We start from the raw sequence: 19,204 nt of genomic DNA, 5'->3' as shown, positions 1-19,204 counted from the left end.
GTTGCCTCCGTCCCATTTAATAGCAGAACTGACGCCAAGAGAAATGATGAGAAATGGCATTTATCGGGCACTTTTCATGTCCAAGGAGCTCAATGCCCTTGACACCTCCCCAAGGCGACAGAGCTGTGCATTCTTTGGCGACACCATTTTTTCTTTTGTTTAATTTCTATACTTATTGATAGAATAAAAACGATATGTCATGTACTGTAAGGGAAATGTCTCTTTTCATGGGGAAAGCTAGCACCAGCAAATGTTGTGTTTAGAAGAAGTGATTTAACATGACACGTGACCTAATTTACCGGAGCAAAAGCTCACCCAGCAAGCCCTGCTTTACTTCTACAGGAGAGAAGTACTGTAGAGTCTGCAAGATGTTCAGCTGGGTACCTACGTCAGCATGCCTCGGCTGCAAAGGAACAAGTAATAGGTTTATTGCATGCTGAAAAGAGAAAAACGGAAACACAGCGTTTCGACTGTGAGGTCTTCTCACACCTGAAGAAGCCTCACACCTGTAAAAGGCTCCATGGTTTTCTTTCTTCTCTTTTCAACATGGAATACACCTATTGTCTGCAAGATGTGACAATTTCATGGTGTTTTGGAAGAAAACCTTTTTTCTTTGAATTCAAAATCAATCGGAATTTCAGCACGACACATCAACACTTTTTCTGTTTTAAGGAGATGATATTTTAAACCTGATAAAAATAGTAGGAAACACAAGTTTCTTGCTGTGAAAATTTAGATGGGGAAGTGTACTACTAGTAGCAGTGTAGAGCTCTCTGTGGTGGAGTGCAAGCACGTGTTCTATGGGCCAGTGGCGTAATGGATAACGCTTCTGACTTTGGATCAGAAGATTGTAAGTTCGAGTCCTGCCTGGCTCGCGAGGCTTTTAAACCTCTTAGGTTCCTCGGTAACAGGTTGCCGTCATGTATATGAACTATAGAAAAGCATTTGCCACAACCCGTAAATTAGCACGCAAGTGCGGGCTGGTGAACACAGAACTGTATGGAGATCATCTCCAGCTCCGAGCTCAATTGCAATGAAAAAACATGCAGAAAAGAACTGGAGAGCAGCTGAATTTGTGCTCAGTAGGGTGGGGAGGACTCAGCATTGCTATTGTTCTAATTGGCATGAACTGCAGGGGATCTGAATCAGAACATGTCAGATAGTTCGATCATTGCGTCAATATGTAGGCCACGTTAATACAGAATTATTACTTTGTCTGTCTCGTCTTTGTATATAGCTGAATGTCCCTGACAATTTCATGTTAGTTTTTAAGAACGACATTGGTGCTAATATATACATATATAGCATATAAGGAAAACGTAAATGTTTAGTCCATGCTGAAAAGATAAGAAAACCGCCACAACGTTTCATCTTGGAATAAATCTTTACTTGTTGTTTTGCAGCCTACCCATTCTGACCTAACTCCTCCCTTGAAATTCCCTAACAGATAAGGGTACGTAACGGCTCATGCGATGCTCAGTTGCAATTTGTCCCAAAACAAACAAGAACAGCAGCTGAGGGTTTGAGTTTGAACATGCACTGTATTAAAGCAGCTTTTATTTCCATTGATAAATGCTAGATATTCCTACAGAGATTCTCCAGGTGAGTAAGCGATTCCTGTTTCTGTTTCTATTTCTGTTTCATATATATACATTATATATATATATATGTTACATGTGTCTCTGCAATAGTATAAATGTGTTATACACTATCAGGGGCTGCTTTTTTGTGCACCTCATCTACAACAAGGGTTTTTTTTTTCATTTATGTTTGTGGACCTTCACCATTTGAGGAAGTGAGTTAGATAAGAAAGTTACAGGTATGGTGAGCAATGACTGACAAAGGCACGTACTGCGTATTCCTTACAGAAGTGTAAGCAATTTGTTCTAAAAAACACCGGCTAAAGTCCAACATCGTTAGCAATCTTATTACTTAAACAGAATTAACATCAATAAACTGTAAGGTGCTGGTACATGCGAGTAGATTTGATCTTCTATTAAACAAAAATGCAATTACAGCTCTAAAAAGGTCAACCTAGACTTCTGTAACAGATCTGTTCAGGTCATCGCTGTTTCTCTGACCTTGTGAGTCTTTGGAATTTTAAAAGTGTATTTTGCTTGCCTTTCATGTGGTCTGTGTACAAGTCACTGTGGCGTATGCGGTCCTACACAGCCTTGCTATAGACGTGACGAGCCTCCGCTATGTTGCAATGGAGAACAGGTTCAGTACGGAGCTGCCGAGAAAATTCAGCTGGAAAGCTCGTTGCAGAAAAGCATCGTTATCTGTGTCCAGCGGCAAAGCGTCCTTCGTGGGTGCTGAAGAATCGATTTCACAGGCTGCGGGTCCAGGCGATTTAGAGTGTTAAAGGTCCCAGCGAAAACGAAACGGCGCTGGTCCTTTTACACGCACGCACGCAACCAAATGCAAAGGACGCCGTAGTCGGCAGGATTTGAACCTGCGCGGGGAGACCCCAACAGATTTCAAGTCCGTCACCTTAACCACTCGGCCACGAGTACAGCGAGCGCCGCGGCCGCTGCCTTCTTGCTACAATGGAACAGGGAGTGCGAGGCGGCGGCAGCAGCGGAGGCAACTTTTTTCAAGTTCGCTCTCCGTTTAAGAAACCTTTTACGCCATACGTGCAAGCACACACACACACACACACCTCAGAGGACTTAAGGGTGGCTTCAAGTTGGAATGATAAAGTCTCCCCGTTCGGACATGAAAACAGAACGTTCTTAGACAGAAAGCAATCAACAACGGAGACATGTGGACGACGATTTTAGTCACTGCACTTTGAATAGCATTTTTACTCCAGTTACAGGAGATGCACCAATGGCCCTTGACCTACGCTCTTACCAATGCCTTGAACATTCAAACAAAACAGCCCTCAAGTCCTGCGGTTTAATATAACGCTGTTACGTGTCGAGGCAGTATTTGACTCTGTCCTACCGTTGAGACACGGGGCGTATATGGAAACGAACACATGCTACGGATCGTCTCTAATCGGTCCCTACAGTTGGAAAGCTCCTTGAAGCGTGCACCCCCATCATTCATCTTTGCGCATCTGTGAAAGGTAGACTCTTGAGCAATGTTTGAGCCAGCTCTAAGGCAACTAGTGCTATTGGACAGACACCTCTGGAAGATCCTAAGAGTCTCTTAACACCACTTCCAGCAGCAAGCTTAATTGTTCGCTGGAGGTCTCCCACCCAGGTACTGACCAGGCAAAGAATCACCAGTACATTGAATGAGGAAGTTAATCCTGAAATCCAATTACATATCTCAGGGTAAGACAAATCCATAAGAACATGTCTTAGTATTACTTCGTTTACATTAGTATGGCACTGAGTTGGAGCTCCTCTTTAAGCTGTGGTTTAGTTTTGCATTCATGTGTTTCTAGAGCAGTTATTTATGGGGGTGGGTGGGTCTTTCACAGAGGCTCAGGACAAATCCCCCGCCTGAAAGTCTAATGTGTGCGTTCAGACAGTCACAGGTCAAGAGCCAGGCAGGAGGACAATGGACAGAAGAGCCAACGAACTAAAAATAAAAGAACAGATATGAAAAAGCCACCATCTTTTTCTTTTTGACATTTTCCGACTTTCATGCAAGCCAGGACAAAGTTGCTCGTAGCTACTTGTGGATTCAAATACTCTATCGAGTGCTTTGATGAGTTTTTGCAATTTGATTGTCGTCCTGTCAGCCTGTTTCTGTTTTTTTTTTTTTCAATCTAGGGATGGAAAGTATGAGGGAAATGATGGAGCAATCAATAACCGCTCCGGAAAAATGGCAGAAAGAAATGGTCCGTCACTAAGGACATTTGTGAAGCAGAGGAGTGACATCACCACAAAGGCGACACATTCTGCTGATGGTTTTGGTGAATAATGATTGAGGCGCGTTAAGAGAAAGGTAGCTGTGTCAGCATGCGTAGGCTGCAAAGGATCAAGCAAAGGTTTACTCCATGCTGAAAAGAGAAGAAAAGAAGCACAACGTTTCGACTGTGGAGCCTTCTGCGCCATCTTCTTTAGCGGTGATGATGTTTACATTGGAAAAACTGAGACATGCGTCCCTGGGTGGGCTTGAACCACCAACCTTTCGGTTAACAGCCGAACGCGCTAACCGATTGCGCCACAGAGACTGACGGCCGCTTGTGCTCCCTACATTTGCAGGTTTATGGTCAAAGAAAACAATCACTTGCGCTTCTTGCAGCCGGCAATCTTTTTCCACTGACAACCAAGAAATGGATTTCATCTTTCACAAGCTGTATGGATTTTGAAATGTATGGACGATGCCAGGTGTCCCACAACACCACAGCGCCGACACACCTTTGGTTGTCCCACATAAAAAACATAGCCATTGCAGGCGCCCAGCCGGATTGTAGAGGGCAGGTGCCTTAAGCCTCCATTTACATTGTCCGGTAGCAAGCGAACCTCGAATTTCCTTGCTCCTGTTTTTATACCGTCAACATCTCTAACCTCAGTTCCATGGTGGACGGTGCAGTACTGCTTAAGCCAGGTGTGAATGTCCTCCGTCTTTGCCAGTTCCGAGAACATAACAACATGCACCGTTTTCCTCTCTCTCTGTGTCAGAGGCTGCAAGTTGATCTTCTCAAGGGCAGGAACTTTCCCTCTTTTTGCCTCAAACACATCCACACATTGTTCAAACAGAGAATAGGTAGCAAAAACAACCTCAAATGCTTTCTGACCTGGGAGAGCGAAGATGAAATCCAAGTGCCGAGGTTCAAAGCCACGTTCCTTCTGTAACACTTTTCTGCTGAACTGCATACGATCCATGAAGAGGTCATCCAAAAGCTCAAAACGTACAGCATTCTTGCGGGATCCAAAGGTTGCCATCTCAAACTGCAAAACAAACACTGCTTCCACAAAACAAGAAAACAATCCAACTACTCTAACTACAGGCTGATCAAGGTATCTCCCCTGCCAGGTAAGCCGAGAGCCGCAGGCGATGAGCCCAGAGCTGAACGTGCCCCACTGGCTCGTTTGTAAGGCCAGGTGCATTGCCAACCACGACCGGCAGGGCAGAGGCCTTGAAGGCGGCCTGGGCTCCTGCAGCTGTCCAGCCACGCACTCTGGTTTCTCTTCATCTCGTACAAATCTTTTGCCTTTTACTAAAGATTTCCATGGAGAGGAACATGAATGAGTTCCATACAATTTTTGTGCTTCCCTGCCTTCGCGTGGGGCGCAGCTGGGCTGGTCAAAGAGAGAAACTAAAACCGCTCACAATCGCTCTTATTACGGCGACTGTGGCCGTCTGCTCTGCGAGTCCTCGGTCTCCGCCTCTCTGATTGGCGCTCTTTTCTTTGGGGGGCGGGAATATGCTGTGAAATATGAAGCGTTACAGCAACGACATGCCATGAGACGATTGATAACGATTTCCATAGGATCCCCGCGGTTGCCTGGCAACCGTCAGCTTTGCGCAGTGGCAGTATCGTAGCCTGTGAGGTTTAGCCGAGGCGCGATTATTGCTAGTTGAAAACTTTTCCCAATACCCCGCTTCCGCCGGTTTGCAATACAATCGGCGAAAGCAATTTTTGACAGTCTCGTCAGAGACTGAGCAAGGTGTTTAAAGACAGATTTTGTCATGGTAACATCATGGTAGAAAGAAACAAGCTTGTTACGTCTCAACAGAAACGCTCTTTAGCTCTTTCAGCGTTATGCAGAGAACAGCGTCTGTCGAGATCACTTTTGAGTCAGCGCGAAACGCCGTGTGCTGTCAGTTTGATTTCATATTGCTCGTAGCGGCGCCCGGCTTTTGTCTGTCAAACGTTAGGTTGCGCTTCTTCATGCTGCATCGTCGGCATGAGTGGAGCTTTTTAAACGTCTGTACTTACTGCGCCCCATAAGAAATCGTTTGTCCCCGTTCAAAAGAGATTGTGCGATGCCCTGCAGCGTTCGCAAAGCAAACCTTTGACAGTTTGAAAAGATGAATTTATTCTGCTTCCTGTGCGTGCAGTAGTTACAAAGTTGAACGTCTTTACACGATCTGCTGCAGTTTTCAGTGGGCGGGCTTTGTCAGATGGCTTGGAAAAACGCACTGTGTTTCGGCTCGGGAAACATCATGAGCAGTGTCCTGCATGTTTTCTGTGTATAGCTGTCTTTTAACGCATACAGAATTCATTCGAAATCATTGTAAGATTCTCCCTCAGTTCCGTTGTGCAGTGCTTTACCTCTTTCAAAAGGCTTCACTTTCCTAGTCACATTCCAAGGCTCATCGAACCCGGGCTGTTTCCTCCAGCGGTATAGTATTGCAGTGAGACAGCACGATGCCTGCAAGACTATGTCACACTAAACGCCACAGATTGTGTTTGTCCGTTCGTGTCAGTCGTCCTGCAGCCACGGGAAGTGGGACACAAACATGCTGCAATGCTTTCAGGACGTTAGGATTTGTTTGTGCAACATCCGAGAAGAGTACTTGTGGCTTGAATGTGAACTGTACGTGCCCGCCCCCTTTCCTCTGTAGTGCATGAGTTCCTCCCGGCATGCCCTTCGTCATTGTTCTGTCATCTTGTATTTAAAGGGTTGTATTTCTGCTGCTGAAAATAAGCAACGGTTTTCTCACAACGCCCTTTGTTCCCGACGGAGCCCTTGTCTGTCATGAAATTCTTCAAAACCTCAAGCTAGAAGAAGAAGACGACAAATATGAAGCGTTACAGCAACGACATGCCATGAGACGATTGATAACGATTTCCATAGGATCCCCGCGGTTGCCTGGCAACCGTCAGACTTGTGCATTGGCAGTATCGTAGCCTGTGAGGTTTAGCCGAGGCGCGATTATTGCTAGTTGAAAACTTTTCCCAATACCCCGCTTCCGCCGGTTTGCAATACAATCGGTGAAAGCAATTTTTGACAGTCTCGTCAGAGCGTGACATAGTCTTGCAGGCATCGTGCTGTCTAACTGCAATACTATACCGCTGGAGGAAACAGCCCGGGTTCAATGAGCCTTGGAATGTGACTAGGAAAGTGAAGCCTTTTGAAAGAGGTAATGTCGACGCTTTTTTAACAGAGCACCAAAAAAGCGTCTTTTTTGAAGGCCTGGGTACTGAGCATTGGTGGTTCAGTGGTAGAATTCTCACTTCCCACGTGGGAGGCTCTGGTTCGATTCCCAGCCAAAGCAGTGGCTTTTGCAGCGAGCGGCTCCATCACTTGCATCCCCTTGCAACTCGCAACTGAAAACCCACTGAAGCAAAGCATTTGTTAGCCAGGTCAGTACCCGGATGAGGGTGAGCTACAGGGAAAAACAAAGTTTCCAGCTGGAAGTGGTGTTAATGGTGCCGGTGGGGGGGCGCTCAACCTGAGGTCTGTGCGGGTCCCAATGCCCCAGCATAGTGACGGAGACGCTGTGTTGTAAAAGGGCGCTGTCTCTTGGATGAGATGTAAAACCGAGGTCACAGCGCTCTGTGGTCATTAAAAATGACCACCAAAACCTTTGACAAAAGCTCTTGGTAATTGATGGTCTTCAATAATGCTTCTCCTTTAGGTACATTTTAAATCAGCTGAAAAATGCTGTGAAATGGGGGGTCACTTCACGCCAGTGTAGGATTTGGGTTACAAGAACCATGAAACTGCACGAGAAAGCCCGTACACTGAATTACACGGCTTTCTATTCAAAGGAGGGCAAAAGAAATTCCCTGAGTTCGATTTTTTGCAGCACAGAGAGGATTGCTGTCGTGAGGCTGGTTAGCTCAGTTGGTTAGAGCGTGGTGCTAATACCGCCAAGGTCGTGGGTTTGATCTCCATACAGGCCAGGTCGTTTTCTCCTCTCTTACAAAAGCTGTTAGGTTCCTTTCCGTGGTGAGATGGGTTGTCATGCAACGCTGCCACATAGTGCCGACAGACAATTAAATGACAAAAATGAAGAGAGTTAAAGCAGCTGGAAAGGTTTTCTTACAACTTTTGAGCTGACACAGTTTTGGAAAATGTTTTCTTCACGCTGCACTGTACCACATAGGCAGCCAAGAGTCTCCAAAACAAAACAGAATTGACAGTCATATAATGTCCATTAACCCCGGTTTTAAACACAGACTCATGTCTGCCATCATAAGAATATGAGTCCAATATTTTAGAATATAGTCAGAATGTCTTCTAACCTTACCTGTGGTGTCTTTAATCCCTATTGCTCAACGCATGGTGTACGTACTGCATACATGTGTCTTGAGAATGAGGAATGGGCCCCTGAGACATTTACCTGTTTCACAAATGATCGTATTTTACTAGAGATTCTGTTTGGGATTCAGATGTGCATTCGGACAGCAATTCCTTTCAAGAAATGATACATTCTGGATGAGGTCAAAGGTGCTGGAACACTGTATTTAGGATGTGTTTGCAGTGATTGTGTCTCCTGCTTCAACGCAGTGATATATAGATGTGCTCCTGTAATTTATTGGTACATTCCCAGGGCAGTAAGTAGTCTGAGGATTTATTTCCAGACGGCATAGAGCAGTGAAGCAGTGAAGTAGTGCAACACACTGGATCATTATATTATTAGAATCTATTCTACTTAAATTATTACATTATACACAACTTGAGCTCTCAGCACCGTACTGAGCCCAGGTGTTTTTCTAAAGCTGTCAGGTGCAGTTCATTTACATGAAGGAAATCTCTTACTGGGTACGATTACAATGCAGTAAGTAGCACAGGCTACTTAGGGAGTAGGCTGATGTGTTTAAAAACAACCAGCACCAGGCAGGAGTCGAACCTCCAAACTCCTAATCCATAGTCAGATACATTATCCATTGCACCACTGGCCCTGGCGTGCCACTGCAGGACTGTAACCCAGTGAGATCAGCACTGCAACTAGTAAAATATTACCCCGGTCCATTCTTTTCCAAAAGTGAGAAACACCTGTTTTCTACATTTTGTCTGTTTTAAAACCATATCTCTTTAAACCAAACCAAGAGTTTGTCTTTTGCACTGATATTCTGATTCATTTCGATTTCAAAGAAAAAAAAAACATTATCTTCCAAAGCATCATAAAATTGTCCCTTCTTCCAGACTCTACTTCTCTCTTGTAGTAGTACAGCAGACCTTTCCAGGTGAGCAGATCACAGAGTCCGAAATGAGCTTCCTCCATCAAGCAAAGTACCTGAACATGACTCTGTCTTCATAAAAGCGCACCTGTAAAAAGAAATTAAATCCGAAATCAAGAGGGCAGCACAGTGGGCAAAAGACGTATAATATTCGTCTATTAAACGCATACCTTAGACGTCTAAATGTGGTCTGCAATTCGTCTAGAATCTCTGCACAGTGTACGAAGTAAATTATTTTCGCAGTAATTAATTTACACGTGTATAATAAACATAGTAAATATAATAAATTAATTACTGCGAAAATAATTTACTTCGTACACTGTGCAGAGTGCCGTATACTCCTAGTTGCGGCACACACGATACAGATGCAGCCATTCAAAATGGGTGAGGTATTTCGCGGCATACCTCGACCGGGGTATCACGCGGTTCACGTGTGTCACGTGACTAACTATCCGGCGTCGCCTTGTTAAACCGCCTTTAATTTTGAACTGTGTATTACAGCATGTTAATCATCAGTCATTAAAATGTTGGTATATTTTATGAAAGCAAGATTGCTCAGTTGGACAAAAGTACACAACCTACCTTTATCAGAAATATTTATGCATCAAAGCCTTTACTGAAGATATTACTAATAGTATTGTAACGCCTACGGCCGACAAGCAGTGTGTGTAAGAGCCGGCGTACCAGAGCGGGTGACGTCACCGCCCTTCCCTGTGATAGCAGGACCACAGCTACTGGGCTGTGGAGAGATCTCTCTTTAGCTCACGGAGCTAGGTCGCTGCAGAGAGACGCGGAAGTCCCGGGTTCGAGCCCCGGACGGTACAGGGGCCGACCTAATGCGGCAAGGGCGCCCGCCTGAGCCCCCGTTGCGTTACATTCGGCGTACCAGAGCGGGTGACGTCACCGCCCTTCCCTGTGATAGCAGGACCACAGCTACTGGGCTGTGGAGAGATCTCTCTTTAGCTCACGGGGCTAGGTCGCTGCAGAGAGACGCGGAAGTCCCGGGTTCGAGCCTCCAGTCGGGATGGGGCCGACCAGATGCGGCAAGGGCGCCTGCCTGAGCCCCCGTTGCGTTACATTGGTGTCAGAAGCGGGGTGGGATAGCCCTTCGCCGGGGACGGCGATTTAAGCGGGGGAGAGTGTAACGCTTACGGCCGACAAGCAGTGTGTGTAAGAGCCGGCGTACCAGAGCGGGTGACGTCACCGCCCTTCCCTGTGATAGCAGGACCACAGCTACTGGGCTGTGGAGAGATCTCTCTTTAGCTCACGGGGCTAGGTCGCTGCAGAGAGACGCGGAAGTCCCGGGTTCGAGCCTCCAGTCGGGATGGGGCCGACCAGATGCGGCAAGGGCGCCCGCCGGAGCCCCCGTTGCGTTACATTGGTGTCAGAAGTGGGGTGGGATAGCCCTTCGCCGGGGACGGCGATTTAAGCGGGGGAGAGTGTAACGCCTACGGCCGACAAGCAGTGTGTGTAAGAGCCGGCGTACCAGAGCGGGTGACGTCACCGCCCTTCCCTGTGATAGCAGGACCACAGCTACTGGGCTGTGGTGAGATCTCTCTTTAGCTCACGGAGCTAGGTCGCTGCAGAGAGACGCGGAAGTCCCGGGTTCGAGCCCCGGACGGTGCAGGGGCCGACCTAATGCGGCAAGGGCGCCCGCCTGAGCCCCCGTTGCGTTACAGTATTAATAATGGATGACTTTGGACAAGCTGTATACTCAAACTGTAATTTCTTTAGCACATTTGTACAAGCACTTGGAATCTGTCCAAGCCATACTTTGTCAGGCATTTTGTTTTACTTCAACGGGCATAAAAACTTCCTTGCTTTTAACAGGGCGTTACATAATTTCTAACTACGAAAATGATTTAAAATGCGACACCTATCATGGAAATATAAATATAAAATATAAAAATCTTAAGATTTTTAAAATACATGACTTTGCTAAAATTTATTTGAAAATAAAAACAATTACAACCGCCAGGGGAGAGAGAGAACAGGGTAGGGATGTTGGTTTTGCATAAGGGGCGGGGCTATGGAAATTATGTCTGTTTGGGAATGTGTAGTTACATGTTCTGGCTGTTTGTGAATTATCATTGTTGAGTATGGAGTGTTGAGGTATTGATTTTGTGTAATGCTTTATGTTGAAAATTGAGGTGGATTTTGTTTATGATAAACAGGATAAACTGGGATGGGAGGAAGGTTTGGTTTTGCATAAGGGGCGGGATTATGATAATTGTAGGACTTTGCGAGAGTAAAATGGTTTGATTATTTGATTTTGTATTGTGGTTGTTATCTATGTTTTTGGTTGGTATTATGTTTATATGGTTGTTTTTGTTGGTTGGTTGTTATTATGGTTATTAATAATACGATCTATAGTTGAAATCTGAGCCTAAATAAAAAGAAAAAGCAAGTGATTAGGTTTATGAGCAATCTAATTACTTATTCGTTTAAAAAGCTATATAAAATAAAGTTTATTATTAATTTGCTGGACAGAACGGTGAACATTATTATGCATAAGACAAAGATAACGATCCTGATCAGTTTAGAAATCTGTGTACGCTGTAAGGTTTTTACTTCTTAAACTTTTAAAATACACGTTTTGAATAGAAAGAAATCCTCTTCCTGGTACAGTATGTATAGCAAACCAGCACGTCTTTTTTCTCCAATCAGAGGGGTGTCAGATGGTGTCAGCCAATCACCATTCTGCGTTGGGTAGCAACGGGTGACTGTACTCAGGCGGAAGATGTAAACAGCTTAATGTTCGTGTTAAATAATTTTTTTAAATTAAAATTCATTCTATACAGCAATCGCATATTTGGGTACCGTTTCATAAAACTTTCATGCTTAAAATTTTTAGGGAGAAATGGAAGACTGGTGTGTATTTTTTCTTTAAACTACCAAGACCAGCCATACACAGTACAGTTTACATACATACAGTAATGTTTATGTTCCTAAATTAATATCGTTTATGACCTTCAGATGCGTTATGCTCCTCTTCTTTTTATGCTCAGCTACTAAAATTTCCCTTTAGTGGTAAAATCCATATAAATATTCAAAACTAAGCGGATTAAAATGTGCACAGTAAAGACATTAAATGATTAAATCTTTGCACTACCAACCAATGCACCACGAGTGCCCCGTCGGTCATTTTGGCCAGCCAATCACTTGCCCTGCGGTACCCTCTGGTGCCCCGCGGTGGCTTGTGGGTAGGTTACTGTACCGCGGGTTTTTACCGCGCATTTTGAATGGCTGCATCTATTAAACGCATACCTTAGACGTCTAAATGTGGTCTGCAATTCGTCTAGAATCTCTGCACAATGTACGAAGTAAATTATTTTCGCAGTAATTAATTTACACGTATATAATAAATATAGTAAATATAATAAATTAATTACTGCGAAAATAATTTACTTCGTACACTGTGCAGAGTGCCGTATACTCCTAGTTGCGGCACACACGATACATACAGTAAAAAGCCTCAGGCACTGTGTTAGATGTGTTTTCGATGTTATATATGCGTTTATTCATGTCGTCGATTTTACGGTTGCAATTCGACGTTGATTATACGTCGAGGCGACGTATATATACGTATAGCCGTATTTTCGCCGTAAATATACATATATTCGACGAATCAATGTCCACTGGGAAGGCGCATTGAAGGGTGCACCCCCATCATTAATCGTTGCGTCTCTGTGAAAGGAAAGCTTTTGAGCAGTCTTTGAAACAGCTCGGATGAAACACTTGATTGCTTCCATGTGCATCTGGAGCCCATTTCTTATTTTCACTTCACGCCGCCCAAAGCATTTCTAAAACAGGAGATTCGTGTTTGGGAATGCGCCCTGCCCTACGAATAAAACAGGTCTACGGGTCTGAAACCTGCTCCACGGAAAACAGTTCTGTTGCGCTTTTGATCAAAGGGAGATTTGCTGTTCTTACTTTTTGATGACATAACACCCAAAGGGGCTTCTTTGGAGCTGTATTCCAACCAGCATCCTAAAGTTTCTTAGCGGTATCCTTTACAGTCCTCTGTTCGGTCGACAAGGGACAGAAGGGGGCAGCTTTCCTCACACATACAGTGCAATGTACTGTAGTGTTCCCGTTCATTGAATTTGCAGTTCTGCATCAGACCTCTAATTCGTTTCCTTAGCTTGGATTTAAGCCACGAAGCAGGCTTCTACTGTATAAACGTCTAGAGGAATCACAAACTATTTGAGAGGCCATCATCCCAGGGGGAACTGACAAAGTCTATCCCTAAACACCTAGCGCAGTCTCTCAAGAGACTGTCAAAAATCGCTTTCTCCGTTTGCGTTGCAAGTAAGTGAAAACGCGGTCTCAACCCAGAGCCACTTGGGAGCAGCGGCACATAAATACTGTTACTGTCACTGCTCGATACCGATGTTAGCCTACTGTACCATGTTCAGCCACCGCTAGAAAATGTATGGCTCTAGTTCTGGAGCAAACGACAGGAGGGCCAACGTCGAACGGGCACACATGTCAGACATGGAAACCGACGAGAGTGGGATTCGAACCCATACATGCAGAGCACAATGGATTAACAAGCCATCGCCTTAACCAATCAGCCACCTCGTCAACAGAACTGGGCTGTCCCAACTGAGTTGGCGCGCTCCAGATGACTTCTGGTACCTTTAGGGTACGGTGTTCCCTGAAGGGCTCTCAAACCCCGCATTTCAGATGCCTAGCTGTATCGCTGATGTGTTGCACCTCAGAATCACTTTTAAACCTTACCTCTGGTATCTTTAATCCCTATTGCTCAACGCATGGTGAAAGTATTGCATAAATGTGTCTGAAAATGAGCAATGGGCACCTGAGAGTCATTTTCCTGTTCCACGTGCGATTTCAACATTTTCCTTGGGAGATGTCAAGCCAGCAAGCCACTGCTGTGGTTCAGTGGCCAGTGTGGAGTTCAGTCGCCCTGTTGTACACAGAAAGCACATTGAGCTCCTTGGACATGAAAAGTTCCAGATGAAAGCCATTTGTCATCCTTTCTCTTGGTGTCGATGTTGCTATTGTATGTAAAGGTGGCAACTTGCTCAGCGAGCAGGCGGAGCACACACCGAATGCAGATGTGTCTGAGTGGTGTGTCCAAGTGGCTGCAAAAGGACAGCACTCCTGGGGAGCCGTGGCTTAGTTGGTTAAAGCACCTGTCTAGTGAACAGGAGACCCTGGGTCTGAATCCCAGCGGACAACCGCTAGACTTAATTAAACACAAGTATTCCTTTCCTGTCTTTAACACGACTTGTTTTTCTTAAAATAGATGCAACTTGCAAAACATGAAATACAAACCTTGCTAATCAGCGCTAGCAGCTGGCAAAAAAAAAGAAGTCAGCAATGTTTTTTTTCTTTAACCTTAACCCTGCTAATGGAGAAGAGTTAAACGACCGAGTCTATGCAGCTTAAACGGTGCGCACGTTGGGTTCTTAGCTGAAAGGGTGGTAAATCACGCTCACCCCAGTCCTTAATCTTTTAAAGAGGATACAAAATTGAACATAGTCGCCACATCACATACATCCTGTTCAATGATAAAAAGGTAACATCTATCCTCACTCCAGAGTAAATCTCACGTTGAGGGCATATTTTTTTTCACTTTGCCGTGAATCGGGCTCCGCTGCACAGAGGAGAGAGGACAGGTGACAGGGGAGTCACACGCTGGCGGTTTGACTACGCGGAAGATCACTGAGGGATCCACAGTATATGGACCCTCCGTGCGCCATCAGTCCACACTCCGGACTCTGAATCCTACCATCCGAGTTAAGATCTCGGCGGAACCTGAGGCGCAGTTCCGTCTTAAAACGTAATCTGGTGAGCATTTCTAGAATCGTTCTTGTATAGATGCAGCCTTTAATGTGTTGCTAGGTTAAAATTGATGACTTCTTGAACTTCAGTAGGCAACTGCCCTCTTGAGTTCGGATTTAATTTCTTTATTACAGGGGCGCTTTTATGAAGACAGAGTCATGTTCAGGTACTTTGCTTGATGGAGGAAGCTCATTTCGGACTCTGTGATCTGCTCACCTGGAAAGGTCTGCTGTACTACTACAAGAGAGAAGTACAGTCTGGAAGAAGGGACAATTTTATGATGCTTTGGAAGATAATGTTTTTTTTTTCTTTGAAATCGAAATGAATCAGAATATCAGTGCAAAAGACAAACTCTTGGTTTGGTTTAAAGAGATATGGTTTTAAAACAGACAAAATGTAGAAAACAGATGTTTCTCACTTTTGGAAAAGAATGGACCGGAGGTAATATTTTACTAGTTGCAGTGCTGATCTCACTGGGTTACAGTCCTGCAGTGTCACACCAGGGCCAGTGGTGCAATGGATAACGCTTCTGACTACGAATCAGGAAATTGCAGGTTTGACTCCTGCCTGGTTCGGGTCGATTTTAAATGCATCGGGCTACTCCCTAAGCAGTCTGTGCTACTTACTGCATTGTAATCGTACCCAGTAAGAGATTTCCTTCATGTAAATGAACTGCACCTGACAGCTTTAGAAAAACACCTGGGCTCAGTACGGTGCTGAGAGCTCAGCGTTGCTGTTGTTCTAATTAGCACGCACTGCATCGGCTATGAGCCCGAACTTTTCAATTATTCCGATCAGTAAGTCAACACGTAGTCCACATGAAAGGTAGAAATATTCTCTTGTCTGTCTCTTGTTTGTATAGAACTGAATGTCCCTGACAATGTACTGTTAGTTTTAATTGAAGAACGGCATTTGTGTTCAAATATACCAGACAAGTTTACGTAACTGCTCATGCGACACTCAGTTATAATTAGTCAAGAAATAAAGTCGAACAACAGCTGCGGGTTTGATTCTGAACGTATGAGATTTCAGCGCCTTTTACTTCCATTGACAAATGATAGAGATTCGAAGAGAGATCCTTCAGACCAGCAAGCAAACCCACGGCTATTTCGGTTTTCTATCTAGGCAACGTTGGTGTCTGCAATAGCATACATGAAAGCGTGATGCAATTTCTGTGGCTACATTTGTTGCACGTCATGCACAGTAAGAGTGTTTCTAACACCAAATAAAAAGTCAACAATTAGCGATGATGCCTTCTCCTCAGTTAACCCACTGAAACCCTTGCTGTTAACAGTTCTTTACTGCGTGCTTTACGAGCACCTACATATCGTGTCGGTTCTTTCAGCTTTATTCATTAGGTTTTCAAAGGCATAAGTAGAGCACCAGAGGTGCGAACGCAAAATGTGTGGTTATCTGAAGAACTGCTTTCCATGGCAGCGGGTCCAAGCGATTTAGCGTTTTTATAGTACCGGGAAAGGAGAAGCGGCACTTTGCCTTTGCCGCGCAGGCACAAGGCGACGTGCGGCAGACGCCGGAGTCGTCGAGTTCCGAACCTGCGCGGGGAGTCCCAAACGCACTTAACCACTCGGCCACGACAAAAGCGAGCTCGCTGCCGCCGCACTCCTCCTATAATCTAACACGGAGTGCGAGGTGGCTGCGGAAACCTTTTTAAAGTCGCTCTCCGTTAAAAAAAAATACCTTTCACAAGATTCGTGCCGGCAGACAGACACGCCTCAGATGGTTTAAGGCTGGCTTCACGTTCAAATGATAAAGTCCCCCAGTCCGGATGTCAAAATGCAACTTTGGCAGACAGAAAAAACATCAACAAACCACAAATGGTTTTTACAAGCAGCACCACACTGCACTTTCAAAAGCATTTACATTCGTGTTAGACGCAGGAATTGCCTTTGATTTGCGCGCTTACGAACGCCATGGAAAACGAAACAAAACTAAAGCCCTCAGCTCCTGCACTTGATTATAATGCCGTTACGTGTCGAAGCAGGAATTTATGTCATCCTACCACTGCAACACGGGGAATAGAGAGAAATGAGCACACGCTACGAATTGTCTCTAATCAGTCCCTACAGTTGTAAGGCGCCTGGAAGCGTGCACCCCCATCATTAATCTTTGCGCATCTGTGCAAGGTAAACTCTGGAGCAGTCTCTGAAACGGCTCAAAGGAAACAAGTGATGTAATTCAAGGGAAAGGCTTGGGTCAGTTTCAGACGGCCTCCAACAGGGAGATTCAAGCGCCCCACCTTCAGCCCAATCTGCGCTGCCAGAACGCCAACGGCTCCTCTGCTCTCCGGGGTGCGGTTGTGACCCCGTAACCTAAAGTGTTGGTGGCAGACAAATGGAGACTAACAGGTGACGTCCTAGGACATGACTTCATTGTGACACTCGGTGGGGATGGTGACCATTGCTTGGAAAAGAGTGCGAGGCCCCTTTAGAAAAACATTTTGTTAACAGGCATTCTGCCTCAGCCTAAACACCTATAGCTTGCAAAGAGCATGCTATTAGACAGGCACCTCTACAAGACCTTAAGAGTCTCTTAAACTAGTGATAGTAAGGTGTTCCCAATGGGCGATGTTCGGCTTTCAAATCATCACTCCGTGGAAGCGCCGAGATGCAGCTGTTTAAGGCTTAGAAGCAGCTGACTGTTTCACTACCTAGCTGATCACTGTCAGTCAGGGAGCTTAGAGGTGAAAAGCCTGTCTGAGAGACAATTCGCCGTCGATCAGTTCAATATGTTCCGTACCAGCTCGGCGCACCTGAGATCATCTTGGTAGCCGTGTAGCTCAGATGAGTGAGAGCGTGTGTGTGTACCACCGTGATTGGATGCCGGCCCTTCTCAGGTCACAGTAAACCTTCTGCTGCCTAACTTCCCTAATTTTGGGGATCCCTTTGAAAAATCAAAGGAAAAAAAAAACTGGCTCTTCATCAGCGTGATCGACCCAACCCAGTGTGCCCCAGTGGCCTAATGGATAAGGCACTGGTCTCCTAAGCCAGGGATTGTGGGTTCGAGTCCCATCTGGGATGCTCCTGTCCCTTTTTGAGCGTACAAATGTCCTTGTGATTTGCAAAGCTGCAACCCCACCTTACTCAGTGAGCGTCTCTGCTTTTCTCTCACATACAGTTGGGAGAAAAACTTTTGTAAACAGCCCTTCGGAATGATGTGGATTTCTGCATGAATGGCTCCTAACATGTGATCTTATCTTTATCTAAGTCATAATAATTAATAAAGAGAGTCTGATTTAACAAAGAACACACACCCAACATTTGACATTGCTGTTTCTTTATTGACCAAATGGTTTAAACAATCAAGGTCATTGATGGAAAAAGTACGTGAACCCTTATATTAAGGAGCTAGTGGAACCTCCTTTATGACAAAAACCTCAACCCCCACTTTCTGTAGCGGCTTGTCAGACCTGAGCAGCGGTTAGGAGGTATTTTGGCCTATTCCTCTATGCAAAACTGTTTCAGTTCATGTATATTTTTGGGATGTCTTGCGCTGAATGGCCTGCTTCCGATCACGCCACAGCACTTCAATGGGATTGGGGTCAGGACTCTTACTTGGCCATCCCAACATACGGAATTTCTTCTGTTTCAGCCACTCTGTTGTTGATGTACTCCTTTGTTTTTGTCATGTTGCAAGACCCAGCGTCTTTTGAGTTTTAGATCACAGGCAGACACCCTGACATTCTGCTGTAGAATTTCCTGATACATCTCGGAATTCATCGGTCCCTCGATGATTGCAAGCCGTACAGCCTCCGCCATGCTTCCCAGGTGGGATGAGATTTTTGAGTTGGTATGCGGTGTTTTGTTATCTCCAAACATAACGCTGTGCACATTTACCAACAAGTTCAACTTTTGTCACGTCTGTCCACAGAACATTGTTCCAGGAGTTGCTGTGGAACATCCATGTGGTCTTTAGCAAACTTGAGAGGGGCATTGGTGGTTTTTTTGGGGGGAGAGCAGTGGTTTCCTCCATGGTGACCTCGCATGATCACCACTCCTGTTCAGATTTCTTCTTATGGTGGACTCATGAACACAGACGTAAGACAAAGTAAACCACCTGTTTGCTAGATCCCATCCCCACTCAGCTAGTCAAAGATTCCCTCGAAGGACTGGCAGGACCTATAATTAGTATGATGAATGCATCGCTTGCGTCAGGCGTCGTACATGATCAATTTAAGGTAGTGGTTCTTAGACCGCTCCTTAAGAAGTCAAATTTGGATCCACAAGTTCTTAACAACTACAGGCCTGTCTCAAAGGTCCCATTTCAATCTAAAAGTCTTGAAAGAATAGTTGTTGCCCAACATCAAATGGATTCAAATAATATACTTGAGAAATT

General features: G+C 45.1%; 7 non-coding genes across 7 annotated transcripts; 5 read left to right on the top strand and 2 right to left on the bottom strand.

Moving 5' to 3' along the window:
- The first annotated feature begins 802 nt into the window (after positions 1-802).
- On the top strand, positions 803-875 carry trnaq-uug (transfer RNA glutamine (anticodon UUG)). The gene has a single exon. It is a non-coding gene; the product is annotated as a tRNA-Gln (tRNA).
- A 1,559-nt stretch (positions 876-2,434) lies between these two features.
- Positions 2,435-2,516, bottom strand: trnas-uga (transfer RNA serine (anticodon UGA)). Its single transcript has one exon. It is a non-coding gene; the product is annotated as a tRNA-Ser (tRNA).
- A 1,542-nt stretch (positions 2,517-4,058) lies between these two features.
- trnan-guu (transfer RNA asparagine (anticodon GUU)) lies at positions 4,059-4,132 on the bottom strand. The gene has a single exon. It is a non-coding gene; the product is annotated as a tRNA-Asn (tRNA).
- Positions 4,133-5,078: 946 nt separating this feature from the next.
- On the top strand, positions 5,079-5,195 carry LOC148630808 (U5 spliceosomal RNA). The gene has a single exon (XR_015934973.1). It is a non-coding gene; the product is annotated as a U5 spliceosomal RNA (small nuclear RNA).
- A 227-nt stretch (positions 5,196-5,422) lies between these two features.
- Positions 5,423-5,564, top strand: LOC148630807 (U4 spliceosomal RNA). The gene has a single exon (XR_015934979.1). It is a non-coding gene; the product is annotated as a U4 spliceosomal RNA (small nuclear RNA).
- A 1,170-nt stretch (positions 5,565-6,734) lies between these two features.
- LOC148630806 (U4 spliceosomal RNA) lies at positions 6,735-6,876 on the top strand. The gene has a single exon (XR_015934991.1). It is a non-coding gene; the product is annotated as a U4 spliceosomal RNA (small nuclear RNA).
- A 10,940-nt stretch (positions 6,877-17,816) lies between these two features.
- Positions 17,817-17,889, top strand: trnar-ccu (transfer RNA arginine (anticodon CCU)). The gene has a single exon. It is a non-coding gene; the product is annotated as a tRNA-Arg (tRNA).
- Positions 17,890-19,204: the final 1,315 nt, after the last annotated feature.

This window comes from Lepisosteus platostomus, unplaced genomic scaffold, assembly GCF_059453375.1.
Source record: "Lepisosteus platostomus isolate fLepPlt1 unplaced genomic scaffold, fLepPlt1.hap1 Scaffold_86_H1, whole genome shotgun sequence".
Classification (NCBI taxonomy): Eukaryota; Metazoa; Chordata; class Actinopteri; order Semionotiformes; family Lepisosteidae; genus Lepisosteus; species Lepisosteus platostomus.
The sequence above is the reverse complement of the archived record's forward strand: the minus strand, read 5'-3'. Positions and strand labels throughout refer to the sequence as shown.